This window comes from Hibiscus syriacus, unplaced genomic scaffold (genome assembly GCF_006381635.1).
Source record: "Hibiscus syriacus cultivar Baekdansim isolate YM2019G1 unplaced genomic scaffold, ASM638163v2 tig00111394_pilon, whole genome shotgun sequence".
Lineage (NCBI taxonomy): Eukaryota > Viridiplantae > Streptophyta > Magnoliopsida > Malvales > Malvaceae > Hibiscus > Hibiscus syriacus.
In genome coordinates this window covers 123,797-143,005 of record NW_024063080.1, presented here as the reverse complement: position 1 = coordinate 143,005, position 19,209 = coordinate 123,797, and the positions used below count along the sequence as shown (strand labels likewise).

At 30.1% G+C, this 19,209-nt stretch overlaps 1 pseudogene; it reads left to right on the top strand.

Moving 5' to 3' along the window:
* Window positions 1-14,141: 14,141 nt before the first annotated feature.
* LOC120160917 lies at window positions 14,142-16,907 on the top strand (annotated as a pseudogene).
* The last annotated feature ends 2,302 nt before the right edge of the window (window positions 16,908-19,209 follow it).

Here is a 19,209-nt window from a genome sequence, read left to right as displayed (position 1 = left end):
CACGTGGTACCTGCTCCTGCCACAACCCTCAAGCTCCACCCTTTCTTTTTCTCTTTCTTTTTTAATTAATTTATTGAATTTTTGGTTATTTTGTAGACAGATTGTTGATTGGCTGTTGTAGTTGCCATCTACCACCTCACTGATTGAGCCTTTTTTTTCCCACGGCCAAATTTCTTTGGTTTGTGGTTAACCAAAGAGTCTGCGTTTGGAAGAAGACAAAGAAGAAGGGTCTGTTACCTATATTTTGATGATACACAGATTGGGAGTGGCGTGTCTTTTGACTGTTTGTTGGGAATTCGGTGGTGTTGTCGACCAACCTCTCTTGTTTTAATTAGATTAGTGGAATATTGATGAGCCCACGTTTTCCCGTTTTCTGGTGTTACACTCTGTGTACAATCATCAAACTACTCCACCTTCACCTATGATGCAAAATGTGGGATGATGCTTTTTTTTTTCATTAATGAAATCTAGATTTGGTTAGCTTAGTGATGTTATTAAGAAAAGGCTAATTTAGTTTTAAAAAGTATATTGAGAAAAATGTGTTATTAGAATTTATATACCAAACTCAATGATAAAAAGAAATATTTTTCTTCTTTGAGGTTTTAAATTCGAATAATTGTGTATGTAGAATTTGTGTGAATTCATTGTTAATTAGTTAAAAAAAACACTGGTTAATGAAAAAAGTGTTATTTTTAGAACACATCAAATGGTTGCAGTAGTAACTAGAAATATTATTTTATCTGGAGGTTATGGGTTTGAGCAGCTACGTCTGTAGGGTGTGTACGCATTGTTAATCGATTAAAAAATTATGAACCAATATTACTTTATAACCACCCCAAATTTTTTTTTTTCAAAATAGGCTTAATGTAAAAATAAGTATTCAAACTATACTTAAAGTTAACTTTAGATACCTAAAGAATTTTTCATTTAAAATAAATGTCTAATATTTCCGACGTTACACTTTTAAATGCCTAGACTAGAACAGTCGTTAAAAAACCATAAACCCCACGACAATTCCCCTCCCCCAGCCGCAATTCCCCCTCTCCTTCTCCCCGATTTTGGCTTTTAATCCCGCGTATGAACACCGATAAGTAGATTTTCCAATTCAATTGAAATTTTGAAATTTGAGCTTTTATTTTTAGGGTTTTAAGGATTTGATTTAAGGATTTGAGTATTAAGATTTAAGGATTTTGACAGCGATATTAGGGTAGAAGTAAGGGGTTTTGGCCGATGGAGTTTCGATCGGCAACGTTAGACTGATGGCATTAGTGGAAGTCGGCGAAGCTAAGAGGGACTGAAATTAGATATTTCATGTATTTAGGCTTTTTTTTGTAATTTTATAAAATTTTGCTTTTTTTAAATGTATAATTTTAAGTTTTAAATTCAAATAAAATTTTTAAATTTTATAAAAGTAACACGTGCCACTTAACGATCGAATTTAACAATTGTTACGGTCCAAAAACTAAAAGTATAAGTTGAAAACGTTAGTCACCTATTCTTATTGAAAAATTCTTTAGACACCTAAAGTTAACTTTAGGTATAATTTGGACATTTAATTTTATATTAAACCTTTAAATATAATAGATCCTTAAAAAGGACCAAAAGAATTTGTTTTTATGCAAATAAGGACCAAAAGATTAAATTTAATAGATCCTATGTAAATAATCTCTATATGATTCTAATCAATCATGACAAAATAACCATAGACTTTATTATCTATAAGAGAATATTTTATAAATCCATCATAATGTCTAATTACTTAAATCAACTTTATATCTTATTAGTCTTAGTCCATTTAATTAACCTTAAAATATAGAGTCAAAATATATATAAGAATCAAACGGGGGAAAGTAAAGAATTTTCTTCTTCTTCTTCCATAGCCAAACTTCCCTCATTATTTATATATCTTTCTCTCATTGACTACTAACCACTATCTTTTATGATTTTTAATCAGGGGCGGACACATTTAGTACCCTAGCGAGTCAAATACATCCCATTATTTTGGAAAAATAGTTAAATTTAGTTTAATGTATTAGGGTGAAATTGTATATTTATTATTTTTATAAAAAAAAAATTAAAATTTCGAACTCTCATTATTAAATTTTTAGATTCATCACTACTTTTAGTTCCATTCTATTAAAGTAAATAGCCATCAACCATCTGCTAAGTCTTAGCATCAACAAATCACATAACTTTGCTTGCACCCATCGAGTCCCAAAGGTATTTCATTTATTAAATGCGGTGGGACGTTGTATGGTTAGTATTTGATTAAAGGAAAGGAGTATTAATTCTGCATGGAGCCTATGAACCTATGGTTGGTGGTTGGTTCCATCGATGCACTTCCTCTCATATTTTGGACTTTTAACTTATTTCATGTACGAACCACCAAATCATGATGTGATTAAAAAATTTGTTGTTATTTTTTAAAATATTGAATTCGAACACCACATACATAAGGATATAAATATTTATTGTCAAATGATTGACAATATTTGAATAAATATTACCTCGCATTCTTCCCAAATTTATCAAAGAGAAGAAAAAAACTTTTTCTTCAAGTTAAACTATCTAAATGGTCACTTAAATTTAGAACACTATCAGTTTAGTCATCTAAACAAAAATCATTACAATTGAGTCATCCAATTTGTTGGTGTTATCAATTTAATCACTTTCCTTTTTTATAAAAAAAAAAACTTTTATTTTATCATGATGGTTGAATCCTAAATGATGTTTAACGCAATATACTAAATCTAATAAAATAATTACATTTGTCACCTTCTAAATTATCACAAAATAAAAAGAATATCAATTTCACATCTCAAAATTCAAACCAGAGCCTCTTAAAACAAAAGTCAGATGCTTAAACATTGCACCAAAGTGAGGTATCTGTTTTGTAATTGAGAATAATCAATTTTAAGGGTGTGGGTTCAATCCTTAATAAGGTGGTTTGGTTAATAGAATGTAAAATTGCGCGTAAATTAAAATTATCGAAATGCTACATTATTTAACATATTATTAGGAATGTAGTATTAGCTTGTTTAATTTATTTGATAAAAGTGTACGATTACAGTGTTTGGCTATATGAATATAAGATGAAAAAATACATATTTTACTAAATTGTTCTTGGGATATATTTTCTTTTTAAACAAGTTGAATTCTCAATATTAAAGTCAAAATATTTATATGAAAATTCATAGAAAATATAATTTTATATTATTTCTTATATACTTTTAATAAAATTTATACATAAATAACTTAATATTTTTTTTATTTTTTTTATTTCTTTGAAAATATAGAAAATACTTACACCAATATTATGTGTTTATTTTTAGGTACTAAGATATTAGAAGATATACATATTTATACCAGTGCAAGTATGTGTTATAAAACAAAATATCATATCAAATATTTGATGAAATTAATAGAATATATAAAACATTTTATGAAAATTAATCCTAAAAAATAATCGTAATAAAACACAAACCAACAATAAAACTTGAAAGAAACGCATACATAATAAATAATCAAAATAAAAAAATTGATATATTTTTGTTTTACTTTTTATTTTATATACAACATATTATTTTATAATAAGTGTTAAAAATGGGTAAAGTGCACAAATGGTCCATTGACTATAAGATATTGCTTTGTTGAGTCCTACGACTATTAAAAGTTATAAAATAGTCTCCTGACTATAAGAAGCTGCTTTATTGAGTCTCTTGACTATTAAAAGTTACATAATGGTCACCCGACTATTCATATATTCCAAACTCGTCATTTCTCGTTAAAAAATTGATGAAAGTATGAGTTGGACGTTAACCTATTGACTGAGATATGATAGTTGTTTGAGATTTTGATATAAGATTTTATCATATAATAGTCAACAAGTTAACGTTCGTGTTGAAAACATTTTGATGTTTCGATATAACAAATTAAGTTAAATGAATTTTAAGATTTTACAAAAGATTTTCTAAATATGTTCGATGTAATTATTCGAATATCAAAATATTACTCCAAGTCTTTCAAAGTTCATTTTAATCCTTACTAAAGTGTAAAATTGTGTTTTATACTTAAACTATTTTAAAACAATTTTACAAAGTATTTCGAGCCTTAATCGAGCCAAAAATATTCTCTTTTTAAAGGGTTTCAAGAAAAATCAGATTGTCCAGGGGGTACAGATTCCCCCCAGGGGGTATCGGTTCCCCGAGAACAGATTCTCCCCAGGGGGTACAGATTCCCCCCCTGTATGGTTTGGCTCCGAGAAATAACAGATTACTCGAAGGGAACCGATTCCCTCACTGTTCATCAGCCCAACGATCATAATATTTGAATATTATGAAGGGGTATCGATTCCCTATGAAGTGGTACCGATTCCCCTAATTCTGGGCAGCCTATTTTTGTAGAAAAATCATTCCCAAACGGCTCCAAAACATCCCCAACGGCTAGATATGACTTCAAACACATTCCAAGCTATAAATACAAGCTAAGGACACTTGAAGAAGTAAGAGAACAACTATCCAAGCAATCAAACACAAGAGAAGAGTTTTTCATTCTTATTTCATATTTCTCTTGTAAATATTTTGTTCTTGTGAGCTCAATCTTGTAAACACCTACCTTAGATAGGATTTATTGTTTACATCTTTTATCCTTTTGTAAAGGGGAAAGGTTATAGTTTATCCCGTGTAAAAGCTAGGGAAAAGGTTATAGTTTAGCCCGGAAAAACTAGGGAGTTGTAAGGTTACTCTTTGTCCTTAAAAGAAAGAACAAATTAGTGAATTTGTTGGAAAATCTTTGGTGATGAGCTAAGGTAGTGCACGTAGAATTTGGTTGAGAAAGTAGAACCACTATAAATCGCTGTGCAATTATCTATCTTTCAATCTCCTTACTCCCTAAACACAAAACCGTTCCGACCCCTCTTTGCAAATCGTTCCGGTTATCGATTCGAGCTTTCAAAAATCCTAACAGTTCAGCTTAGATTGCTTTCAATTTTTAATAGAAAATGATGAGTTCGAAAATATTAATAGTTGGGTGACTATTTTATAGTTTTTAATAGTTGAGGGACTCAACAAAGCAACACACTATAGTAAATTGACTATTTCATAACTTTTAATAGTTAAGGGACTCAATAAAGCAACATCCTATAGTCAAGGGACCATTTGTGTGATTTTCCCTAAAAATATGAAATCATTAAAAAAATAGATTTATAATCGTGTAATTATATAAAAGAGAATGATATTTTTGAAATAACTATATTATTTCAGGGGTATTATTGTCCTAAAGGGAGTCAATTGTCTATTATCTAAGAAAAGAGAAGAAATGACATTACCGATATAAGATTCAAAAATTGCTACTATAGGGAATATTCATTACCCGAGAAGGAATGTTCTTAAACCAAACATAGATATGTGATTATGGAAAAGATTATTCCCCCGATGGTGATCTTTTTTGTGAACCAAAAGGCCCCGTAAGAGTAAAATTTCCCTTTTCTTTCTCCCTAGGTAGGAATTGTTAAAAAAACAATTTTAAGGTTAAATTGACTCTGAAGTTAATTACACATAATTTAATTCATATAATAAATTATAATAATAATAAATATTATTATATTATTAATTAATGTTACAAGCAAATTTTTAAAATATATTAAATTAGTTTTATAATTTATATCATAACTAATTTATTAATATTTTAACTTTACTTAAAAATATGTTTATGAAATTAATTAATATATAACATTTATTAAAATATATTAGTATATTAATTAATTTTATAATTAAAATAATTTATTTTTACATAATGCAGTAATTAATTTCATCATTTATATTATAACCATATCAAATATATTTAGGATTTAAACGTTGAGATTAAAATAAAAGTTCATTGTTAACGAAATGACTAAATTAATAGCGTTCTAAAAGTTGGACAATCATTTAGAAAATTTATCCTATTATTAAATTAATACTAATACCAACCCTTCATTATTATCGTAAAATAATTTCTTCAAAGGATGGAATCAAGACATCAAAAAGGAAAATTTAGGGTTTAAGGTAAAAAAAAAAGGGGGGGAGAAACTTAAGGTTGACTTTGCTATCCATGGCGTAAACAAGATGACCAATTGATAGTGAAAAAAAAAGGTTAAAAAGGCTTTTAGCATAATAGAAAAATCAGATTGAAATTTTTTAATAGTCTGTAATAATTATAATATAGTGTTTATTTAAAAAAAATTAAAATATTGCTAATGCACATCTTAACTGCTTGATTTGTTAGATTAAAATTTAATAATTTTTTGATTTACGTGGGAACCGATTAATTGTGAAATCTAAATGCATGAAAATTGATAAAAAGAAATCTACCTTCAATAACGAGATGCAGTGTGGGGTTTTATATGAGACCTGGGAAAGAAGAGAAAGTTTTATTATTGGATTATCATTTATGGATTTTGATATTTGTCAATGACACTCCCGCAATTTTTTTTTTTTATCATCACGCCATTATTGAAATGTAGATCAAGTAAGTTATATGTTCAATTTGATAGGTTGAATTTGGATTAAAAGTGAGAGTTAAAAGTTTACCCAATAATTATAATATTTTTTTTTATAATTTTAGAATGAATATAAGGTAGTATTTGTCCAAAGATTTAGAAACATGACGTTTCAAATAAATATAAAACCGTCATCGATTATTTGAATTAGGTAAGATTTAACACAAAAAATATGTTCTAGTGAAAACATTCTTGAACTTTGTTTACAATGTGTTTTTAGACCAGCAAAAATGTGTTGGATTTGGAAATAAATTAGATAGGGAGAAAATTTAGCGTCCCTTAACACGATATCTAATTGATTACGAATTGTCTTAATAATATATTCTAGTCATCTATATTTACTCGATTTTTTTAAAAAATGTTTTCTTATTTCGAACAATAAACGAATCACACTCCAATTAATGTGTAGACTATCCTATTTCATGCTGTACCTAATTATTTTTATAAAATATTGAAATAAATATACTCTCATACAAATTTGCAACAAGAACTAGAGAAAACCCACTCAAAAGGGTAAGCTTAATTAGAGAAATTACTTTATTTAATCAAGTTATAGGAAATGACAAGCTAGTAGTAGCTTATTCACCAACCTAGAAATGGTATAATTAGAACTTAATCCTTTATCTTTTCACCTCTTGAATTTTATCAAAGTCAAATTAATCCTCACTCTTTTAACTTTTATCTTGTTTTCACTTTGGCACCTAAGTTTCACATTTTTACTAAAATTTTCAAATTCTTGATTTATTTCATTATAGTAGCTAGTCCTTAATAAAAAATCAATTATTCTTTAACCCACATCATAAAATAAAATTAATCAAATTTACAGAATACCAAACACCGAAATAACATGCCGAAATAGAATTTTCCGACCATCATATGTCGAAAAAATTTAGACTGATCTTCGAAATGTTACAAAAGTAATTACATAAAGCATATGTACACAACATACGCCACATTATATTCATTCTATATTTAAAATTTTAACCCTTTTTCTTTACATTTGAGATTCATTTGATGCCATTGTATTAGCTATACTTTCTACTTTTTGATTCTGTAGTTAGTTTGATACTTTTTTGTACTCTCTAGTTCATAATTTCTTAGTTCATTTATATATTCACCCCCTTGAAATTTCCTTTCATAAAAGACATTCGATCTCTTCTTGATGACACACACAAACATACATTTGATGTGTATGTATCAGGAAGCTCGGGTTACAGCCAACCTCTCATTTTAGTACAATATATGGATTTAACCTATCGTGCATCATCAAAACAATATAAACATACAATCGAACATAATAAATAAAATTATTATTATTATTATAAAACAATTAATTTTATCAAAAATATCTAGAAAAAACTTACAAAATCAAAATTAATTTGAAAAAAATTAAGAAGCGGGCGACTCAAGAACGACCCAGAAATCTGGGGGGAGTTAATTGAACCAAACCAATGGCACCACAAAATAATATACCAATGGTCGTACAATTTAATAATAAGAGCATTTATGTATCACGTGAGTCTCACTGCTTCGTATCATATTTCTAACAGATCTCCCAGGTTGCAAAGGGTGCATTTACTGCAATATATATATATATATAGTTTACGATCAACCTACATAATATAAATCTCTTTAGTTTATACAGATTTAAGATTGTTGGATGAGTGGAAACAAATGACTGAAATTAACTTTTTTTTCAATGAATGTTTTCTTATTTTTATTGTTAATCTCAGTTATTTTCACTCAGCTAACAATCCATCTGTATAAAATTAAAAGAATTTATATTAATAGCAAGCGGTGCATTTGTAGAATTCCCATGTGATCAGATATTTTTGCAATCAGAAGAGAACCGGAGTCGGTATATCTTCTATGAATATATTCCATAAGGAGTTAAATTTGATATTAATCATGATTAGACCTATATAATGATTATTTATTAAGCTCGAACCAAACAAATCAAGCGATTAAAATTTATTAAGTAAGTTTAGTGACAAAAAGAAATGTTATTTTTTCTAAAAGTCTCATGTTCAAATAACAACATTTAATGCGTGCATTGTCAATATGTTAAAAAAATCATCTAAACAAATACAATTATAGCCACTCTATATTAATAAAAAAGCGAATAATGAGAATCTTATATATAATCATGGATAGACTTAAGGGTACGGGGGGTAGTCGTCTTCTGAAAATTTAAATTATTATATATGTTATATTTTTATATTTTTTATTGATAATATATTTTTATCTCTTAAAATTTTATAAATTTATTTATTCCTAAATTTTAGAAGTTTGACTTAACATAAAAATGCTTGGTTGGTCCCTGGATCTAATCGGACCAGTGAAGAGTTTGGTTTGATGTATGGCTGTGTTTGAGCTGCGTTGGAACGCCAAAGTTAATGTTAGAGGTGTCAAGTGGACAGAGGCAAATCAAGACTCAAGAGGCTGGCAGTGGCAGGGGACATGTCCCTTAAATTGGGTAAAACCATTCAAAGTTTTTAAAAATTATTAGTTTATAAATAATATATGCTATAATTTATTTGTGCTCTTCTTAAAAATAATTAAAATCTAATCGTTCTAAAATTAAAAATAATATTATGTTAAAATTATTTCGTATTCTCATAAATAATTTATAATCCAAATTTAATTTCTTAAATATTCTAGGTTTTGTCTTTGATGGTGGCCCTTGTCTTTCTTATTACTGCAACTGCCTATTCCCATCCCAATACATACGTACCTTCTATGCTTGGAACTATTCATTACTGCCACATCATACTGGTACACTGTATACTCCCCACTTGACTTGGTTATAATACTATGTTATATGATACCATTAAATTTTAGATAATATATTCGTTTATATCATTAAATTTTTAATTATTTTAGTTATAGTATTGAATTTTAATTTTTTAATTATAACATTAAATTTTAATACGAACGATATATAATATGATAGACAATTATCGATGTAGATGTTGCACTGAAATGTTGACTTTTTTGGTGCAAAAAAAAAGACCCAAACGATATGATTTTCTTAAAGAAACTAGAGAAAATACCAAATATTTGTTCAAGCTAGGGCTTTTGAGAAGAAAAACTTATATTCTTTTTAATAATACCTTAAGCTACCCTTCGTCGTCACTTCTCAAGTTGAACGTTGTTGACTTTATTCTGCTTATGACGACGTAATGAGTCATGAAACTATCATTTGAATTTATGTTATGTTATGATTTTTTTCCTTAGAACATTCTTTTTTGAATTATTTTGTTATGAAATGTAAATTTGTTTGGATATATGTCTATAAATCCTTCAACCATGTTCAATAAATACATCAATTTCTACTTTCTACATTAGCCTGTTAGAATGTAGTACTTGTCCACTTAAGTTAGGTATGTTGTGTTTAAGGTATAACTCATACAAAACTGTTAACACAAAGAGGTGTGGGGTTCGTTTCTGGGTATTCGTGACCCATTTGTATGAGTGGTGTCCATGTAATCACAACACGTAGCTAACTGTTGTTTTCTTCACAATTTCGACAATAACAAAATCTACTCCTTCAAAGCATCCAACTTTGATTGATGCAAATATCATGAAGCATATGACCTCCTACAGCTGCAGGAATAATACATCTCACATTGGAATCGATTATCTACTCATCATCAGGATGTGTGTGCTTCCAAATATTCTAATCACTCATTCCATTCTTATCCAACACTTGCTTTAAATCCGAATACTTGATAATCATAATGCTCAGTTTATTTTTTCACAGCAATGTTTGTTTATTAATGATATGGACAGCGTCCATTACCTAGAGCAATCAAGGTCTCGATCTAGGATATTCACCCGTGATAAACCACACCGAAATCAGTATTTTTCCTAATTCCAACAAGCTAATTTAATCGCAAGAAGGTCTGCATAATCTGAGCAAGATGCATCTATCGAACCTGAAAATATTACCCGAATCTTTCTTTTGGTGGTGACCATTCTTCATTGGACTTCACTACATGTAGTGATAGGTTGTTAAAGCTGGCTGCTATATTAATTTAAAATTTTAATTAGGCACCTCTCTTAATCCTAACTGTCTCACTTCTTTGAATTAAAGAATAGAGTGGTCATGAAATAGAAAAATTGAACATTATCCAATAGCTAAACTAAAAAAATTAGTTGACCTTATTCTCATGTAATGGGGTAAAGGAGAGGTATGATAGTAGGCTGCCCCAACACCAGGTTGAGAGCACTTCCGTAGGAGACCTCCGAATTATGAAATGCCCTTAGGACTCGATCCCACGACCCCAAGTTAAGAACCTTGTGCTCCATCTTGATGGTCATTTCAATAGATAAAACTAACAAAGAAAATCGGAAACATCCAAAAACTGCTCTTTCAGTTGTAGAAAAGAAACTCGACTCCAACTCTCTAATTGGGGATGTAAAACCAATGGATCTCTGTCTTATTTTGGGCACTAAGGATCCAAACCTCTAACTAAAACATAATATATTGGGTAATTGAACCTGATACCATTAAACTTTAGGCAGTATCGTTGATCCATCAAAACTGTCAATTCTCCATTTATAACACAAAACTTTGGTTTGACTTCAATACGTCATTGGATCGTAAATTTTAACATCACAATGACGTGAACAAATACCTATGTCACTGTGATGACATGAACAAAACGATGTTGTTTTGACGACAAATATTGATGCCTAAAATGAAATTATTTTAGGCACTGAACTTTAGAAATTTATCGATTTTGTCACTAAACTTTTAAATAGATTGCTTTTGACACTAAACTTTAAATAGATTGCTTTGGCACTACACTTTCTAGTCATCAGTAACCACTCACGTTCATCACTTGTTGCTTTTGAGGCAATATCATACCAAAAAAATTGCATTTCACTAACCTTTCTTCTTCTAGGATTAGTTTTTCATGAAACCCACCTAAAATTAGCAAAATCTATTTAAAAGTTCGATGTATTAATACTTTGATTTCTTTTGATGATCATCAGATGAGGCTAGTTTTGAGATATATTATTCGTCTTCTCTAATAATACTTTTTACCATTTGGATTTTTGAACATGCACCTCAAATCCATCAATTCTAAGAATGCCTCAAACCCCTAATATATATATATATATATATATATATATATATATATATATATATGGTTTTAATTTCATCGATTTTGAGTGAGTTTCGTGAAAAATCAATCCTAGGAGAAGAAAGAGAGTGAATTGTGAACATTGATACATATCTTGCCTTAAAAGACAGCGATGACAAGTTGCTAGTGAAATATGTGTGTGCGCGAGTGCGTATGTGAAAATAATTAGGAAAATAAAAAACTAGTGTGTGGCGTGCGTGCATGCGCGTGTGTGTGAAAATATATGGCTGAGATTAACATTAGGAAGTGAAAAATAACTAACAAATAAAAAACGAGAATCAATTTCAATCATCTATTTCACTTATCTAACGATCTTAAATTTGTGTGTGTGTGTGAAAATATGGCTGAGATTATCATTAGGAACTGAAAATATTCACTACAAATAAAAAAACGAGAAATCAATCTCAATTATCTATTTCACTCATCCAACGATCTTAAATTTGTGTAAAACTAGAGAATTTTACATTGTGTAAGTGGATTCTAACTCATATATATATATATATATATATTATATATATATAGTTACTTTGCTCGATTTAGTGCTTGTACATAAAGGTGATAAAAATTAGTGCAAGCCTAAATATTGACCCTTAAAAGGACTAAACTTAAAAAGGAAAAACTCAACACGAAAATGACCTAAACCCTAAAAAATTCAAACCCAAAATTATTATTTTTAAATATATTATGACGGCGTTAATCATATAGAATGTGTCGATTATAGACCGTCGATTTCCAATAGTAATTACGACGGCAATTCTCCAATTTTGATTTATCCATTAATACATAAATGGCGTAATTCCACTATGTAAGGAAATACTCCCATTTTTATTATATGTTTTGCTAATTGGTATATAGAGAAATGTAATTTACACAATCCTCCCCGTTGAAGTTTCTACTAAATACCAAAAAGAAGGGGGAAAAACATTAAAAGTCAATGTTTGGTGGGTGTGGGCTTTGGTCTGAAACTCAACTACCGATGCAGGTGAGAGGGCAATTGAGGTAGGTGGCCTGAACGGTTGCTTTTACCAATAACAGGATTTAGGGTTTGATTCTTACAATCCCATTAGGGGTAGTTAGTAATTTCCTTCTTAAATTTTTCTACTAAATTTTTTGCTCTTCACGTCTGGTCTCACCTATACCATTCATCAACTAGAACTACCCAACGAGCAAAAGATAAAGAAAAAAAATGTGTCATCCAAGGTTCAAGACACAATGATGCAAAAACTATTTAAACTACGCTATTAGTACAATTAGTAGTAATGTTGATCGTATATGTTTACATACAATGGGCTTATGTCTATTTGATTGCTTGACCCCCCTTACTGAGCTTCATTAAGCTCACTTGTTGATTTTCATGATATTGCAAGGATAGATTAAGTTTAGATCTATCAAATCACATTTGCATTGTCACAGATCAAGCCTTCGTTTATATATGTCATCCGGTTACTACTCCTAATTTGTGGTGACATGTATAAGCGATTCTTCTTGTTTTTATGATCATGAATGTTATATGGGCATGTCTTTAATATTGTAATTTTGTATATACATGCAATGACTTAAACTATTGATGAAGAAAAGATAGTTAATGGATGTCGATATAGCTTTAGGATACATGTTGATAATGCTATATATATACATATTACATGTTAAGTGTGTTAATGTGCTAAGTTTTATATGTTAAGATGTTCTAATGTGGTTTATGAAGGATGGGTTGCTCTTGATTTGTTTGTACATTAAAATTGTATGTGGATCATTTATGAATGTTTAATGATATTATCTGGCTTGGATGTACTTTGTTTGTTGGAGGAAACTTGCATGTTGAATGTTCTAGTACATTAGATGATGTTTAGATGAGTTTGGAATTTTAAGAATGTTTTCTTACATTTTTAATTTATTTTTGTCAATTTGATACAATTGGTATCGATACTATTAATGATATCGATATTATTAGTTAGAAGAAAATTTTAATATACTCTTGAATATCGATTGAGAAGTATGGGTACTCATTTTTTAGTATCAACACACCATAAGCTTAAGTATCGATACTATATAATTGACAGTTATGCAAAGAAGTATTACTATAACAGTATTTTTTTTACCTTTTCATTTTATATGACTTTTAAATAAGATACTAAATATTATTACGTATTTAATAAGTTTAAACCTGTGATTAATAAAAATTTTGTAAAATCATTTTAACACTCGTCCTGTAATTATCCATCGAATAAATTTAATACAAATGTTTCTTTCGTCTACTTTGCATAATCAAATTTTCTTGTATTTTGAAAAATTATAAAAGTAATTAAAATAACAATTCCAAAAAAAATTGCCTAAAGAAACAAACTAAGAAAAATAACGTGAAAAGACCCAAGAAATATTTTGTCCTGTAATATAAGAGAAAAGGCAGTCCGTCTGTCATTAAGCTGTTCCTTCCAAGTTCCAAAATAACAAAGTAAACCACAAGCACAACAACATCAACGATTGTTACTATAAATTTGATTCCTTTTTTCAAGTTAAACCTTGTTGTGTCATGATTGTCATGTAAATAACTCATACTTTCCTTCCTTTCCTTTTGGTTTCCTTTGTATAATATAACTTTGCCCCAACCATATGCATCTTTCTTTGCCTCGGTTTCTTCGCTGCTGACCTATAAATAAACCCAAGCTCAGTTGTTTGGTGTACCCAACAATTAGCATTTCATTTTTGGTTTCTGGGCTGTTTGCTGTCTTTGAGGTTTGGTTTCATCTTCTCCATCATTTTTGTCTTGTTTCTTTGAATCAATGATTTAGAAATGTTAAATTTGAGTTTTTGATTGGATCCGTCTGATTATTTTCGATGTAGGATGTTTGCCAATTAGTGGCATTTTAACCATGGATGTAGAGAATAGTAAAAACCCTGATTTGCTGTAGCATTCTTTTTCTCTTTGTGCAATGGAAGGCAAATCCATTCTTGAGAAAAAACTTTAATGTCTTTATAATCAGACCTTGTGTTGTATGTTTGTGCTTTATTTTGTTTAGATATAGGTGGTGTTCTTAGGTTATATCCTCTTGAATTTTCAGAATGGCCAATGCTATGTGCACCAAACAGTTGGACTCTTCAGCTGCTCGGAAATTCCGGAACTCGTTGCGAAATCCGGAATAGCTCGGTGAAGTTGATTCCAAAGGTTTTAAGGTTGAAGTTGGGGTCTCAAAGAGAGGGATTTATAGTTCTAGAGAGGGGAAACTCAGTGTGATTCAAGCTTCAGCTTCACAAACCTGTTGTTGATCCTGTTTTAGCCCCCTCGAACAATGGCATCCGTGAATCTCGCACTAAATCGAGTAAGACAGACCATCCTACACATAGTTTCATATTTAGTTAGGGAGTTCTAGACCATTGCACCATTTTTCTTCTTGATTATAAGGTTGATCAAATCACACTATACTAATGAGTTGTTTCAAGTAGCACAGATCATAATTCCTCAAAATTTAAATGGGTAGACTGCAGAAGCACATTGATTCCAACTGATGCAAGTGATTTGCTATTCTCCTTGTAACTCGGGGAACAAAATCGGTCTTGCTTGTGATTGTTTTCTTGATATTCATGCAGATGAAGCAGCTTTGATACTGATCCGTCATGGCGAGTCTTTATGGAACGAGAAAACCTTTTTACAGGTTGTGTCGATGTGCCATTAACCAAAAAGGGTGTCGAAGAGGCAATTGAAGCTGGCAGGAGAATCAGCAACATACCTGTCGACATGATATATACATCGGCACTAATCCGTGCACAGATGACTGCCATGTTAGCCATGACTCAGCATCGCCGCAAGAAGGTAACTCGAAGAAAAATAAATTTTACAGTAACTAAAGTTTAGGGTGCTAGTGACTACTTGGTGATACCGGGTACCTCACAACCGTTATCATCGGTCTTTAGTAGAGTCGTTGATGTGGTAAATGGATTTGAAGTTACTAAAAAGTCCTTATTGTTCGACAGAAAGTCTGAGACCGGTATTAATCATTCTTTTGTTTATTAGACTAATACATTCACCTGTCGGCAGGTGCCAATTATCATGCATAATGAGAGTGAGCAAGCAAAGGCATGGAGTCAAATATACAGTGAAGAAACCATAAAGCAATCAATTCCCGTTATAGCTGCTTGGCAATTGAATGAAAGAATGTAATCAATTTTCCTTCTCTTTACCAAGAAGAATGATTCATGCTGCTCATAATTGTCTCGTTTTTTCTCATACCTCATTTCATTCCGTATGATTCATGAAGTTCATGTTACTGTGCAGGTACGGAGAAACAAGGCCTCAATAAACAGGAAACCGCGGAGAGATTCGGAAGGAAAAGGTTCACGAGTGGCGCAGAAGTTACGATATACCTCCTCCCAATGGCGAGTTTGGAAATGTGCGCTCAAAGAGCTGTTGCATATTTTAAAGATAATGTAACTTGCTTCATCCAATATTTGATCATTTAGTTGATCCGTTAGGCCTTGGATGAATTGAGAAAGCAGTTTCTCTAATACGATTCATTTGGAACTCTTGTGTTTGCAGATTGAACCCCAACTTCAATCCGGAAAGAATGTCATGATTGCTGCCCATGGGAATTCATTAAGGTCCATCATCATGTATCTTGACAAATTACCTCCCAGGAGGTATGAACCCTTTTCTTTTCTGAGTTCGAGTCGTTTAACAACAAGGCTAATATGCAACTGATGTTCCAGGTTATCAGTTTAGAACTATCAACCGGGATACCTATGCTTTACATTTTTAAAGAGGAGAATTTCATTAGGAGGGAAGTCCTGTAGCGCCAACAGAGACTGGAGTCTATGCTTATACCAGGGTATGTAACATACTCTCTGCATTATTCTCATCAGATCTCCGTAAACGAGAAAGACGAATGCTTATGATTCTAGCTTTGGTTGCAGGGGTTGGCTCAATACAGGCAGAACTAGATGCGATGTTGCATTGAAATGTCCTATGGAGTTTTAGCCGGATATTCTCTTTGGATTACCATCAACATCTATGTCTCATTCTCATGTATTAAGTAACCAACCAAAACAAAATAACCGGCAGCTGGGAACAAGTACTGAAGGAAGGAACCGATCTCTAAGCCTAACTCAGATGCTAGTAAAAGCTTTGTCCGTATCACTAGATTTTACTTTTCATGCTATGTATTTAAATTCAACTAAACGTAGAAGTTTCAAATTTCGACTTTTACATTTAAAAATGCACTTTTCTGAACTAAAAGTATAGTTTTAATTTTTATTTTGTTATCTTATATTTTACTATTTAAACTTAAATAATGTATTAATCTTATATTATATAGTTTAAGAAATTATTTGTGAGTTTAAAATTTTCATATCCCATCGTATCAAATTTTTTATTTTAAATTACATATTTTATAGAAGTGCACAATAGTTACAATTTTTTTTAATATTTTTTATATTTTATCATAATATAAATTGATATATATTATAATATTAAAAATAAATAGAGTTTAGCTATATATTTTATTTTAAATATGTCTAAAATAATATTTATTTTCTCAAAATTATTTTTTGACAATCATATTAAATACTTGAATCAAATTGAATAATTTAAAAATATTTCTCAGAAACATACTTTAAAAATAATTTTTGGAAATGTAATTTTCTTTTGGAGAAGTACCCAAATAATCTCCGATTAGACCGTAGGGTATTGCTTTGTTAAGTCTCCAACTATAAAAGTTACAAAATGGTTCATTGACTATAAAACGTTGTTTTGTAGAGTTCCCAACTATTCATATATTCCAAAATCATCTTTTTCTATTAAAAAATTAACGTTCATCTGAGCTAGACGTTAACATATTGATTGAGATATGATAAAATAATCTTTTATGATGTCTACAAGCATTGTTATTGCTTTCGAGCACTAACCTGTCAGCATAATGTTTCAAGCAGTGACTTGACGGTATAATTTAAATTGACTCGCCACAGATTACATGTAAAACGATTCTAAGATCATATTTTATCATATCACAGTCATCAAGTTAACATTCATCTCAGACTATCGTCAAATTTTAACGAAAAAGGACGAGTTTGGGACATTGAATAGTCAGGTAACTATTTTGTAATTTTTAATAGTATGAGGAATCAACAAAAATAATTCCCTATAATTAGATGACCATTTTATAACTTTTAATAATCAAGTGACTCAACAAAATAACACCTTATAGTCGGGGACCATTTGTTTACTTTACCCCTTTCTTTAATAGCCTAAGATGATTATAAGGTAGTAGATATTCAGAATTTTTCTTAACCATTGACAACATACATACTCACAGACACAAGAACTTCTGAAGAGAATAACAATCTGATTAATTACGAGACCTAAAACATAGAAGAAACACATGAATATACTTAAAACTAAAAGACCAGCTTGTTATTAACTTCAAAATAAAAATATTGGTGCTCTCAAATACTTCAAAAGGATGAAGGTTGCTCAACTAAAGCATGAATTTTAATCTCCTAAAGAAAGTACTTCATAAACTGTCAACTGAGAATGAAATATTTAGAGACAAACCAACAAAAACATGAATCCTAATCGAAAATTAAGGAACAATAAAGAAATGTCGGTTGATAAAGAATATGGACAAAATAATCTCTCTTAAAGATAAGATAAAAAGTTACATTTCAATAAATATATGATCAACATAATATGATCCAAAAAAACAATGTCGCAAATCAAACCTTAAGATATTAAAGATGATGTTAATTTATGGTATACTCTTTGAAGAAGGTGAATATTAATGTAAATTAAGTCGAAGAGTTCATCGAAAAAAGATCGACTATTATTTCATTATTTGGTGTAATCTTATTACATGGGAAAAAATAAAATAAAATAAAATAAAATAAAAAACAAGAGTTTGACTTTCAAACTCCCATCTCACAAAATTATCAAGAAATACGAATTAGAGTCTGTCGAAGGAATTAAAGATCGATTTTTTTTAAAAAAAATTAACCAATCAATCATAAATTTTGTCAAAAATTTTGTTCATCAAAGACGCCATTTATTTCAGAGTAAGTTACATGAATGCGGAATCCAAACATTCTGACTAAAATCCTACCTTCACCACCTCACTTTGAAGAGTGTTTACAACTAAAATATTTAAAAGTACTTTGATAATTTACAGTGAAGCTAATTGCAGAAGAAAGTAACCTCTGATATGAATTTCTTTAAAAGTAAAACTGATGAGAATCAGATAAAGATGGAGATGCCGATAAAAGAATTACATTGTTCCACAGCAGAATATGTACATGGTCAGTTATCGTCACAAATTATGGAAATACTCCCCCTTTCCTATGGTTGAGATTTCCTAGTCTATTACAGAAATTTGGAAGAATTCATATTTCCACCTTAACCCTTTGTCAATAAAATACAAACAAACAAACCAAAAACAAAACCAAAGAAAGAATGTTCAGGTAACCAACCACGTACCTTGCAAACCTAGAATAATAATAAGTCGCCTTAGTGTGTGTCCCTTCATGTTCAAAGTATGT